This window comes from Acomys russatus, chromosome X, assembly GCF_903995435.1.
Source record: "Acomys russatus chromosome X, mAcoRus1.1, whole genome shotgun sequence".
Lineage (NCBI taxonomy): Eukaryota > Metazoa > Chordata > Mammalia > Rodentia > Muridae > Acomys > Acomys russatus.
In genome coordinates this window covers 34,783,567-34,796,870 of record NC_067169.1, presented here as the reverse complement: position 1 = coordinate 34,796,870, position 13,304 = coordinate 34,783,567, and the positions used below count along the sequence as shown (strand labels likewise).

Here is a 13,304-nt window from a genome sequence, read left to right as displayed (position 1 = left end):
CTGGTTAAGGAGGTGGCCACTTCAGACTCCAGTCCCTAGCCGCTAGGAGTCTCAGCTATAGTCACCTCCAGGTAAACAATTTATATAGTTATCTACACCCCCTAAGGAAGTAGAAACAGTCATTCAAGGTCTCCCAAGCAAAAACAAAACAAAACAAAATCCAGGACCAGATTATTTCGGTACATAATTCTACCAGACTTTTAAAGAGCTAATACCAATGTTCCTAAAAATATTCCACAATATAAATACAGAAGAAACATTGCCAAACTCATTCTATGAGGTCACAGTCACCCTGATACCTAAAGCACACAAAGACCCAACAAAGAAAGAAAATTTCAGACCAATTTTCTTTATAAAGCACTCCTTCACTTGAAATTTTTCATTTGGCTTCTGTGACATCATCAATATTAGATCCTCATAGGGACTCCTCCCTATTAACCTGTTGCAGCCCTGTGTCATGGAGATACTGCAGCTTTGGAACACCAGTCTGGCCCTTTCACACATCCCAACCATTCAAAGACGATGCAGATGTTGGGTTGGGCCAATTCAGAGTCCTGGATCTGGGCCTGGGTGGTAACTGAGCTAGTCAATCTGCTGGTTTTCCCTTATCTGCACCACCAAGACAAGCACTCCAACAGTGTTCCAGCTATCCCCACCCAATGATGCCATAAGCAGGATCAGTTCTCCGGCTCTCATGTCCTTGGGGCCAGCTCATCCACAACCACACCTCCCAAGCCATCTCCACTATGCTGCCCATTCAAGGTATAAGACTCCCCTCTCCCAAGTGCTACAGCATGTGAGGAGCTAAGACAGCTCTGCTTCTCCCACACCCTCAGGGATGGCTCACCTGTCCCTTTGCTTTACTGTCTTGCCCCGATGAGGTACAGGGACTGCTTTCCAAAGAGCTATAGTCTGCGAGGAGCGAGAGCTAGCTCTCCAGCTCTCATGACTCCAGGGCCCCCGGATACTGCAGATGGTAAGGGGAGAGAAGGAGGGCATCACCCTTTTACTCAGGCCATCTCACACCAGACAAGTAGTGGGTCCACTTCTCCCTTCCTTTGTCCTCAGGGTTGGCTGAACTGATCGTCCTTGACCGGGGCCAGCACTACTGTCCTGCTCAGGTGAGGTGCAGCCTCTGTTAATCCAAGTGCTCCAGCTATAGGGGGCAGGGCAAGCTCACCCGTTCTCTTGACTTCAGAGCCAGCTCTTCTGACTGCCTCAGGTGGTGAGGGGCACGAGAGCAGAGGTCGTTGCCCCACCCACCCACCCAAGCCACCTCTTGGCAGAAGGGTGGCAGGCCATGGTCTCTTGTGCTATCATCCCTGGTGCTGGCTCATCTGCACCCTGACCACCAGGGGCAGCTCTGCTGTACTCTGCAGGTGAGTTATAAGTACTGCTCTCCTGAGTGCTTCAGCTGCTGAGAAACATGGCTAGCTCTCCCAAGCTCATGACTCTCTGGACAGATTTCCTGTCTACTGGAGGTGGTGAGGTGGGGGATTCCTGCTTCCCCATGCCACCCCAATACCCCAAGGCATATGAGTGTCCATGCCAGATCTCCTAGACTCATGACTTCAGGGCCAACTCACCCATACCCCTGCTGCCAGTGCCGGCTCCACTGTGCTGCCTGAGTGAAGCACAGGCCCTGCTCTGCTAAGTGCTGCCACTGGTGAGAGATGGGACCACCTCTCCAGAATTCCTTATCCAGTGAGGGATGGGGCAAGCTATGCACAGCCCCTCAATATCCCTGTGTTCCCCTACAGCTGTCCCAACCAGGGACATTCTCTAGTGATAACATAAGCCACAGACATCAAGACAGATCCCTGCCATTGCATAGACACGAACACTGACATGGCACTCAATGGCTGCTTGGGGTAGGACCTCATCATTGTCCAAGATAGTGGAGCTAGTCACTCCCAGCAAGCTACTCCTCTCTACCCTCGACTCTTTGGGTCTGTTTCTCATCATAATGCTCAAGCTGCTCCACTTCTCTTTCTCTCCCATCTGACCACCACATACTCCCTCATTGTGATGGTTCCCACTGCAGGCTAGCCACCCAGCTGGCAGAACCCTGGGTGACCTGCTCTGTCAGTGCTCCATAGCATGGTGGCAAGTAGGTGTGTATGGTCCACCTGTGCCATGAACTGGAGGGCAGATCTGTGGGGTGTATGACAGTCTGCACGTCTCTATCTTCCTCTTCCCATGCTGCATGGTCTGGATTTGATTTGATTTGATTTTCATGAGGACTGGGTATAAAACAGCTTGGTCACCAAGCCAGGCATCAAGCTAAGATGAACAAAGGAATGCTATCTGCTCTTTCCTTGACTGATATAAGAATACCACCACCACCAAGATGTCTCTTTGTCCACTTCCAGGACAGGAGAGAATAGCATAATTTTTATTTCCTTTTCCTAGGAGGTACTTCACAGTGAAAAATAGTTTTCTGAATCTCCCCTAAAGTTATACTATCTGTAGGTCAAAGTTTATAGGCAATTTGACCTTGGCAGGCCTAAGTGGGGGGCACAGTTGACATATTTCATCTTTTCATGCACTAAAAGCTTTTAGGGCTTCTTAATTTTAAATTTGTTAAGTTTAAGATGAAAGTTCAAGTTCTCTGGCTTTAAAACATTTAAGCTTTAGTTCTTCAAGTGGATAGCTGATAATTGCCATTTTATTCATGTTCCTAAATAGGATTGGTCATATCTTGTTTAGAACTCGCTAGAGTCTTTTGAAAAGTACAAGTAAAAGAGTAGCACAATTTCAATTATAGAAAAAAAGGGGAAGTAATGGGCTTTAAATATAGCTTAGTAGTCAATCACTTATGTAGAGTATATGAGACTCTGACTCAAATCCCAATATCATAAAAGCAAAACAAAGCTAAGCTTCATTTAGAAAGAGCTTATGCCATCAATATTGATGAAGTTTGTTGCACCAGTGAATATATTTCACCTCTCAAACGGGAAGCAATCAAATGTCTTATGGATGAACTTCTGTGAGAAGAGAGAGTTTAGAAATTCTTGGATCATACTATGTCACATCTCTTGTGACTTAAGTCTGTTCCACAAGAATTTATATCAATGTGTTTGGAACTTTTCCTTCTTCCTGAACTCTTTCTATTATAGCTATGACTACACATACAAAAACTCCTGGATAGAGAATCTGTCATCCAAGGATGAGCCTTTTGTTGCTCAACAACTGTACAAGTGAATATTGGCTTTTCTTGTTTTCCTTTGCCTTTTCCATTTAAGCACATCCACCTCATTATCTCTGAAGTTGGAGCCACTTGAATGATATGGTTTTCTAAGACAAAACACAAATTAATATTCTCATGTTCAACTAATTTATCTTGATACTTTCATTAGTATACAGGTGGGATATATTGAATTTTTACATTTAAGATTGCACCACTTAAAGTTTTTCAGAAGTTATGGCATATGCATTCACATTTAGTATGGTTACCACATTTAAGATAATTAACATATGTGCATCACCCGACACCAAAGTTTCTTCATGCACTTTTGTAATCTTTTCTTATTCATTTAGAATTCCTCATCTACCTATAAACATTGTTTTGTTTTGAGACATCATGCATTGAATACTAGGATTTCATGTAAATGGAAATGTGAAGTATGTTGTCACGTTTTTTCTTGTTCCTTCCTTCAAGCATAATTCTTTTTTATTGGAACCATGTTCTTGAAATACTAATTGTTTTGTTCCAATTTTTCCCCCTGAGTAATACTATATATACTGAAAGATGGTATCAAAACAAAATTCTCATGAAGTAATGAATAGCTATTGACTTACAAAACAAAGGTAATGCCACAAGATTCTCATATTACATCATATTTCTCTTAAGAATCCAGTTTCTTTCAGATCCCTGAGAAGAATTTCATGATCCACAGAGAAAAAAGTAAATATAATTGTTTGCAATGGAAATGTAAGATATTTTCTAACTTGAATCAGAAATATTCCAAAACATACTGCAGAAAACAGTTGTATTTGCTAAAACAAGCAGAATAGTACATATGCTTAAATCACATGAGTTCATAACTAGAATGATATACCACTATTTTCATTGTTATGTAAAGCATAAAAAGTTGTTAACAATTAAATATGAAAATTTTGGTTTTCAATCATAGTTTTGGAAATTTTTTCTTTTCATTTATCTTTATTCAGATTACATCCCAATTGTTATCCCTCTTGCTTGTATCTTTCTGTTCCCACCCTCCATCTTCCAACTTATTCCCTTCCCCTAGACCTCTGACAGAAAGGGACCTCCTCCCTCACCATATGATCACAGACTATCAGGTCTCATCCAGATAGCCTGCTTTCCCTTTCTTTATGTGGCTTCCAGGCCTCCCTACCAAGGGGAAGTGATCAAATTGGGGGCACCAGAGTTCATGTCAGAGGCAGTCCCTGCTCTTCCCACAACTGTGGAGAATGAGCTGTGCATTGGCAAGATCTGAACAGGGGGTCTAAGTTTACTGCATGTATTGTCCTTAGTTGGTACAACAGTTTATGCAGGCCCCTCTGGCTCCAGATCCACTGGCCTTGATAGTGGCCTTCTGGGGCTCCTGAACCCTATGGCTCTTAAACACACAGACACATACACACACACACACACACACACACACACACACACACACACACACACACACACACACATTCTTCCATACCACTCTCACTTCTCCACCAAGAGTCCAGCAGTGAGTTCCAGTAGGATATAGCACTATTTTCGTTGTCATATAAAATATTTTAAAATATTAACAATTAAATGTGAAAATTTTGGTTTTCACTCATAGTTTTGGAAATTTTTATATTAAATGTATAATGCAATTATTTGAGGCCTGTAACTATGCAGGACTCTATGGGAGAACAATTTTTTTCTAGAAAGGAGGAAAGATAAAGAAAAGCCTTTTTAAATCACCTTGATGAGCAACCAGAGGATATGTTGTAAGGCCCTAATTATCTTTACTTTTCACTTTCTTACTGTGTTTCTTTTTTCTTTCATTTTTGTCTTTATCTTTATTTTTGAGTAAATGTCCCATTATATAGTGCAGGATTTGGTCAAATGTATGAGTTTAAATAGTCTTCGTCCCTTATGTGCTCAAGTATCTGGGACTAGAGGTATCTAGTCTTAGGCCAAATAACATATTACTTGTTATATAATCTGGTGTATCATTGAACTAGATTACTTAAGGAGTCCCTGGAATTCATGATTGTATTCATGCATGACTGTTGCAGATTCAGAAAAAGCAGTACTGAAGTAACAGCAAGTGGAAAATTAATTTCTTACCTTAATAATAATCATTACCTACGATTACTTCAAACCTGAATACCATAGCAAATTATCTGTAGACTAGTGAAGAAACAGGCCAAACAATTTAGTAATGGGGTCAAGACTTTAAAAAAGCAAAATAATTCCAAATTTATAAATTATTTTACATCTTCTCCTAGCTACTAATGTATTTAGACACCTCTCCACCCTCATTTTCAAGGTTGACCTCACTTTCTATTCAGAGAGTAACTCTATATGGACATATACTATACTAGTATATTTCATCTTTCTCTGCACCTCTATTCTCATAATTCCCCGTACTTCCTACTATGACACAAAATCCCCTTCTCTACACTTAAAAATTATTTCAGCAACTTTCTTCTCTTCTATAATCATTTGTGTCTTTCTACTGGATAATTAACTTTCTGTTTATAGATATGCATTATTATATTTATTTTACTTTGAAGTAGATTTTGCTTTTTGGTAATAGCTACCATCTGGTTTGTTTGTTTGTTTGTTTGTTTGTTTGTTTCATTTGAACCATAATTCCTAGAAGTGGTTATCTGTCAGATTCTTGACGCACACCTATCATTTTATTCAGGGCTTTGACATGAGACATATTTTTCATATTAGTTCTCTGAAGTTACTGTCACCATTGTCACTACTGACCATGTTTATTAATTAAGTGATGCTGTTATGAGTACATATCTAGAAGTAGAGAATGAAATTATGTTCTTACAACATATTAAAATTGACCTATCTAAAGAACAAAGGCTTAAATCCATTAACTTACTTTAAAAATAGGGGAATGTTTCTTCATCGTAGCCCAGAAATGATTTATTGATATGACATAAAATGCACAGGCAACATTCTGTGAAGTAAATTTTGACATATAAGCTATTGGTGAATTCCTCAGATTAGGACATGGATAGGCTTGAAAGGTATTATTTTGACTTTTATACAAGTCTTCTATTATTTCATTTCTGTTTAGTCACCATTTAAAAGGTCTGGTAGGAACATATTTTCTTTGTGTTGCTGTGTTTGATATTCTCTTTCGTACATTTTTGTGAGAGTATGCCTGCTGGATGTATTTTGTGTGTTATATTTATTTTTCTTTTCTTTTGTTTTGTTTTGTTTTGTTTTGTTTTTAATTTTTTTTTGTTATATTTATTTTTCAATATTTTTACTTTTTCTAATTTGTATGGTATCAGATTACGTTTTCTACTATGCTTGAGTTGTCTTTCTCTGCATTCTTAATTTTTATTTGTTTATTTTTATTCTTTTGCAGTTTCATAAGTGAATTCAGTATTCTTCAGCCACCACCACCCTTATTTTTAGGAAATACTTGATCTATCTCAATTTGGATTTCAGTGGGATACTTTGAATTTTGGCTTCCCTGATGTCTTAAATTATTCATGTTCTTGCTTTGACAAAATTTGAGAAGCCTGCTAAATATGGAGCTACACTTCTCCATTTTCAGAATTCTAGTTTTTCTAAGGGGCTCCTTTATCTATAAGATTATCTTTACGTAATTTAATGACAATTTATCTTTTTTATTAATATTGGACAAATTATATCAATTTTTTCTTTTAACCTGTTGTCTCCAGTTTATTACTGTACTTATCTAGAAAATTGTCTGGTTTTCTTATATTCATTCAGAAAGCTTTTTGAGTTTTGCCATGTATATTTTTAGTTATTATTTCCATTTAGTGCTTTTCTAATGAGTTGTATTCATTTGTCTAGATTTCTTTTTGCTTCATTTGTTTTAATAGACACTACAATTAGTTATAGAGTGGTTGGTGTATGCTGTCTACGTTAAATTTCCTACATAATAGTAAATCCAATACCAGATTTGACATTGGCTTATGTTATTTTCTCACAGAAGTACTCATTTTTTTTTTTGTTTGATGATACATTTATTTTTTTCTGCTTTATTCTGGATATCATAAGAGTATTATATTTTGTATATTATTATGAGATAATATATAACAAAATTATGGCCTGACCCAACGCTCATTCAGAGACTCAGAACAATTGCAGGACCCACAGCACAGGGGAGCTGAAGATCACTGGCTGTGAGAGACCAGAACAACAGGGCTAACCTCCTAACATCCACACCAGTGAAGCATTAGAGCTCACAGCCTAGGGAAATCGTGAGAAAACAAGTGAATCTATCATCAGACTCCCTCCATCCAACTCTGGAAGCTACCCAACAAAAACAAAGATGGCAAGATGTCTAAAGGACAGCGAAAAAGCATACGCAAAAAACCCCAAAACAACATGGCGTCTCCAGTTTCAAGCTATCCCAAAGAAAACAACCCAGAGAAATTAGATACAATGGAAATACAAGAAAATGACCTCAAATCCTTAGTAATGATTATGGTAATGGAGGAAACAAATAAAATTCCTAATAAAATGCAGGAAGACACAGACAAACAGGTGAGAGAGATAAAAGAAGCACATAAAGTGGAACTGGAAAAATTGTAGGAAAATGCAAACAACCAAATGAAAGAAATAAATAAAATGGTTCAGGCTCTGAAGACCTATAAAGAGACAATGGAAGAAACTCAGGAATATACAAAAAATCAGATGAAAGAAATAAAAAAAAAAATCAGTTCAAGATCTGAAGATGAAAATGGATTCAATGATAAACACACAGACAGAAGAAAAACGAGAACTTGAGACCTCAGAGAAGAAGGCTAGCAACACAGAGATGAGCTTTTCTAACAGAATCCAAGAGATGGAAGAACGAATCTCAGGGCTAGAAGATACAATCACAGATCTTGAAGCAACCATTAAAGAAAATGCCAAATCTGGAAAACTCTTGACACAAAACATCCAAGAGATTAAGGACACCATGAAAAGAAGAAATTTGAGGATAATAGGCATTGAAGAAAGAGAAAATATCAGACTCCAAGGCCCAGAAACTATTCTCAACAAAATCACAGAAGAAAATTTACCCAATCTAAAGAAAGAGATGCCTATAAACATAAAAGAGGCCTACAGAACACCAAATAGAATTGACCAGAAAAGAAAAACTGCCCATCACATAATAATCAAAACACAAAACATACAGAACAAAGAAAAAATATTAAAAACTGCAAGGGAAAAGGGCCAAATAACATTTAATGGCAAACCTATCAGAATTACACCCGACTTCTCAGCAGAGACCATAAAAGACAGAAGGGCCTGGACAGAGATCCTGCAAACCCTACGAGACCACAGATGCCAGGCCAGACTACTTTACCCAGCAAAACTATCAATAACCATTGACGGAGAAAACAAAATATTCCATGACAAAAACAAATTCAAACAGTACCTATCCACAAATCCAGCTTTACAGAAGGTACTAGAAGGAAAACTCCATCCCAAAGGGTCAAGCTACAACCAAAACTACTCAGGAAATAGATAACTAGACCATGGCAAAACCACAACTACACAAACGCTCGACTGGAACTAACATCAAATTTAAGACTCTTAACAGTCACTGGTCATTAATATCTCTCAACATCAATGGTCTCAATTCTCCAATAAAAAGACACAGACTAACTGAACGGGTGCATAAACAAGATCCAACATTCTTCTGCATTCAAGAAATACATCTCACCCATAATGAAAGGCATTACCTCAGGGTAAAAGGTTGGAAAAAATATTCCAAGCAAATGGTCACAAGAAGCAAGCAGGCGTAGCCATTTTAGTATCGAGCAAAATAGACTTTCAACCAAAATTAATCAAAAGTGATGAGGAAGGACACTTCATACTCATCAAAGGTAAAGTCAACCAAGATGACATCACAATTCTGAACATCTGTGCTCCCAATACAAGGGCACCCACATTTGTAAAAGATCTGCTAAAAAAGCTTAAACCACACATCGATGAGACTTTAACACCCCACTCTCACTGAAGGATAAGTCATTGAAACAGAAACTAAGCCAAGAAATAACATCATTAACCAATGCCATGGGTCAAATGGATCTAACAGATATCTATAGAACCTTTCACCCAAACAAGAAAGAATATACCTTCTTCTCTGCACCCCATGGAACCTTCTCCAAAATTGATCACATCGTAGGTCACAAAGCAAGCCTCAATAGATACAAGAGGACTGAAATAATACATGGTATCCTATCAGATCACCATGCTCTTTGGCTACAATTCAACAACAACAGAAATAACAAAAAGCCTACACGTAAGTGGAAACTAAACAACTCTCTGCTAAATGACACCTGGGTCAGGGAAGAAATAAAGGAAGAAATCAAGGAGTTTCTGAAATTCAATGAAAATGAAGGAACAGCATACCCAAATTTGTGGGATACATTGAAAGCAGTGCTAAGAGGAAAATTCATAGCACCAAGTGCCTTTAAAAAGAAATTGGAAACATCGCACATAAGCATCTTAACGACACAACTGGAAGCCCTAGAAAAAAAAGAAGCAGAAACACCCAAGAGGAGTAGACGTCTGGAAATAATCAAACTCACGGCTGAAATTAACAAGTTGGAAACTAAGAAAACAGTCCAAAGAATCAACAAAACCAAGAGCTGATTCTTTGAGAAAATCAACAAGATAGACAGACCGTTAGCCAAACTAACTAAAAAGCAGAGAGACAGTATTGAAATCAACAAAATCAGAAATGAAAAGGGAGACATAACAACAGACACTGAAGAAATACAAAGAATCATAAGATCCTACTTTGAAGGCATATACGCCACAAAATTTGAAAATCTAAGGGAAATGGATGATTTTCTTGATCAATTTCACTTGCCAAAGTGGAGTGAAGAACAGATAAACCAGCTAAATAGTCCCATTTCCCCTACAGAAATAGAAGCAATCATTGATAGTCTCCCAACCAAAAAAAGCCCAGGGCCAGATGGTTTCACTGCAGAATTCTACCAAACCTTCAAGGGCGAGCTAATACCGATACTCTTCAAGCTACTCCAAAAGATAGAAATGGATGGAAAATTACTAAACTCATTCTATGAGGCCATCATTTCATTGATACCTAAACCTCACAGAGACTCAACAAAGAAAGAGAATTTCAGACCAATTTCTCTTATGAACATAGATGCAAAAATACTAAATAAAATACTTGCAAAACTAATACAAGAACACATCAAAGATATCATTCATCATGACCAAGTAGACTTTATACCAGGCATGCAGGGATGGTTTAATATACGAAAATCCATCAATGTAATCCACCATATAAACAAACTTAAAATAAAAAACAACATGATCATCTCTTTAGATGCAGAGAAAGCATTTGATAAAATCCAACACCCATTCATGTTTAAAGTGTTAGAGAGATCGGGGATACAAGGCACTTTCCTCAACATAATAAAGGCTATATACAGCAAGGCAATAGCCAAAATCAAAGTAAATGGTGAGATACTCAAAGAAACTCCTCTAAAACTGGGAACAAGGCAAGGCTGACCACTCTCTCCATATCTCTTCAATATAGTACTCGAAGTTCTAGCCAGAGCAATAAGACAACAAAAGGAGATCAAGGGTATCCAAATGGGAAAGGAGGAAGTCAAATTATCCCTATTTGCAGATGATATGATAGTGTACATAAGTGACCCTCAAAATTCCACCAGAGAACTCCTACAGCTGATAAACACCTTCAGCAAATTGGCTGGATACAAAATTAACTCAAAAAAGTCTGTAGCCTTCCTATACACAAATGACAAGCTTGCAGAGGAAGAAATTAGGAAAACCACACCCTTCACATTAGCCACAAGCAATATAAAATATCTAGGAGTTACTCTAACTAAGCAAGTGAAGGACTTGTTTGAAAAAAATTTCAAAACTCTGAAGAAAGAGATTGAAGATGACCTGAGAAGATGGAATGATCTTCCTTGCTCATGGATCGGGAGAATTAACATAGTAAAAATGGCCATCCTGTCAAAAGCAATCTACAGATTCAATGCAATCCCTATCAAAATACCTACACAATTTTTTAAAGACATTGAAAGTTCAATTCTGAACTTTATATGGAAAAACAAAAAACCCAGAATAGCTAAAAACAATCTGGTACAATAAAAGTTGCTCCAGAGGAATCTCCATACCTGATCTCAAACTGTACTATAAAGCAATAGTAAGTAAAACAGCATGGTACTGGCACAGCAACTGGCTGGTGGATCACTGGAATCGAATCGAAGACCCAGATATGAATCCACACACATATGGTCACTTGATTTTTGACAAAGGAGCCAAATCCATTCAATGGAAAAAGGATAGCATCTTCAACAAATGGTGCTGGTCTAACTGGAGGTCTATGTGTAAAAAAATGAAACTGGACTTGTCACCTTGCACAAAACTCAAATCCAAGTGGATTAAAGACCTCAACATAAAACCAGAGACACTAAGCCACTTAGAAGAAAAAGTGGGAAAGAGCCTGGAACATATTGGCACAGGAGACAACTTCCTGAACAGAACACCAACGGCCCAGGCCTTAATGTCAACCATTAATAAATGGGACCTCATGAGGCTGAGAAGCTTCTGTAAGGCAGGAGACACTGTCAAGAGAACAAAGCGACAGCCTACAGACTAGGAAAAGATCTTCTAGCAGCCTTGCCTAAGGCTCAAGAAATTTTGAGAAACCAGCAACCAAATAGTACTCACTGTAGGGTGCTTCAACACTTTCTATCAATCTTAATCTCAAACTCTAAAATATCAAAGTTTAGAATATTTTCTAGGTGTTCAAGGATAAAGGTGTCTATGAACCATGATGAAAGTCAGCTTCCTATTCTAAAGAGTGCATAATTAAATAGCTCTGAGCTCCGTTTTAGTTTGATATAAATTTATGAAAAAGATGGTAAATGAATTGGAGTTATCTATCTTGTTTTATAAATTATATATTACATAACAAATATGTGTATATGTCTATAGTTCTTAATGGATAGGGTTAGATAGACTTTATCAGATTTCTTTCACTCTGCCATGCTAAAATCCTGTGAAACAAAGTAATATGTGGAGATTTGCTTTTTGTTGTTTGGTATTTTTGATTTTTGGTTTTTTGAGATTATATTTCCCCGTGTAGCCTTGGCTACTCTGGAACTCACTTTGTAGACCAGGCTAGCCTAGAACTCACAGAGATCCACCTGCCTCTGCCTCCCTGAGTGTCGGGATTACAGGCATGTACCACCAAGCCTGGCTAAATGGAGATTTAAAAGATGGATAAAAGGTGACAGACTATGGATCTTTGGAAACAAAGGACTACATGATACAAAATCCCTTAGGCTTTCTTCTCGCCATTGTAGCATAAATAGGAATACTTGACATTTAAATAAAAACAAGAAAATTTCCCTTTTCAGTTTAGAGAATAAAGAAATATCAACCTAGGAGTATTGTAGTAGTAACGGTTTACTGCAAGAAAATACTAGAGGAACAACTGTGGCATTGACATTTCCAATAATATCAAATTAGGAAATGAACTTTTAACCTCACACTTATTAGACTAGAATAAAGTTCCTTAATTGCCTATTGAAATTGTGCCAGAAAAAGTGGAATGGTGATTCAGGCTTTTGTCTCGGTGAGACTAAGAATCTGCCAGAAACCAAGCATTCATACAAAGAGACTCTGCCATAGGGAAGGTATGAATGTCTACTTAGAGCCTCTATTAAGATTTCATTGTTCTGCCAAACTGGGGTGATTTCAGTGAGAGAGAGAAATGACCTCTGCACTACCTCCTATATGTGTTCACACCTTTTGTGTGCCATTAGAACCTGTGTGAGCTTCAAGACCAAAATTTAATTAGGAATATATTAAAGTATGAACTGATATAAAAATTCAAAATGTGATATTTGAGTGAGAATCCTTTTTAAAAGCATAACATTTACTTAACTAATTCAGAGATGTAGAGACCAAGGATTTTCTCACTGGTAAGTATTGAAGAGTCAGTCCCAATATCCTTAACTGCTTGATGGGCTTGTTAAGTTTTACCTAACTCTTTATAGGCTATCCCTCCCCTAATAGAGAGCACAGAGAAATTAGTAACAGATTATAAGTTAAATGTTAAAGTCTATTGCCA

At 37.8% G+C, this 13,304-nt stretch overlaps 1 non-coding gene across 1 annotated transcript; it reads right to left on the bottom strand.

The window, feature by feature from the left end:
- Window positions 1-2,234: 2,234 nt before the first annotated feature.
- On the bottom strand, window positions 2,235-2,376 carry LOC127186029 (small nucleolar RNA SNORA48). The gene has a single exon (XR_007830284.1). It is a non-coding gene; the product is annotated as a small nucleolar RNA SNORA48 (small nucleolar RNA).
- Window positions 2,377-13,304: the final 10,928 nt, after the last annotated feature.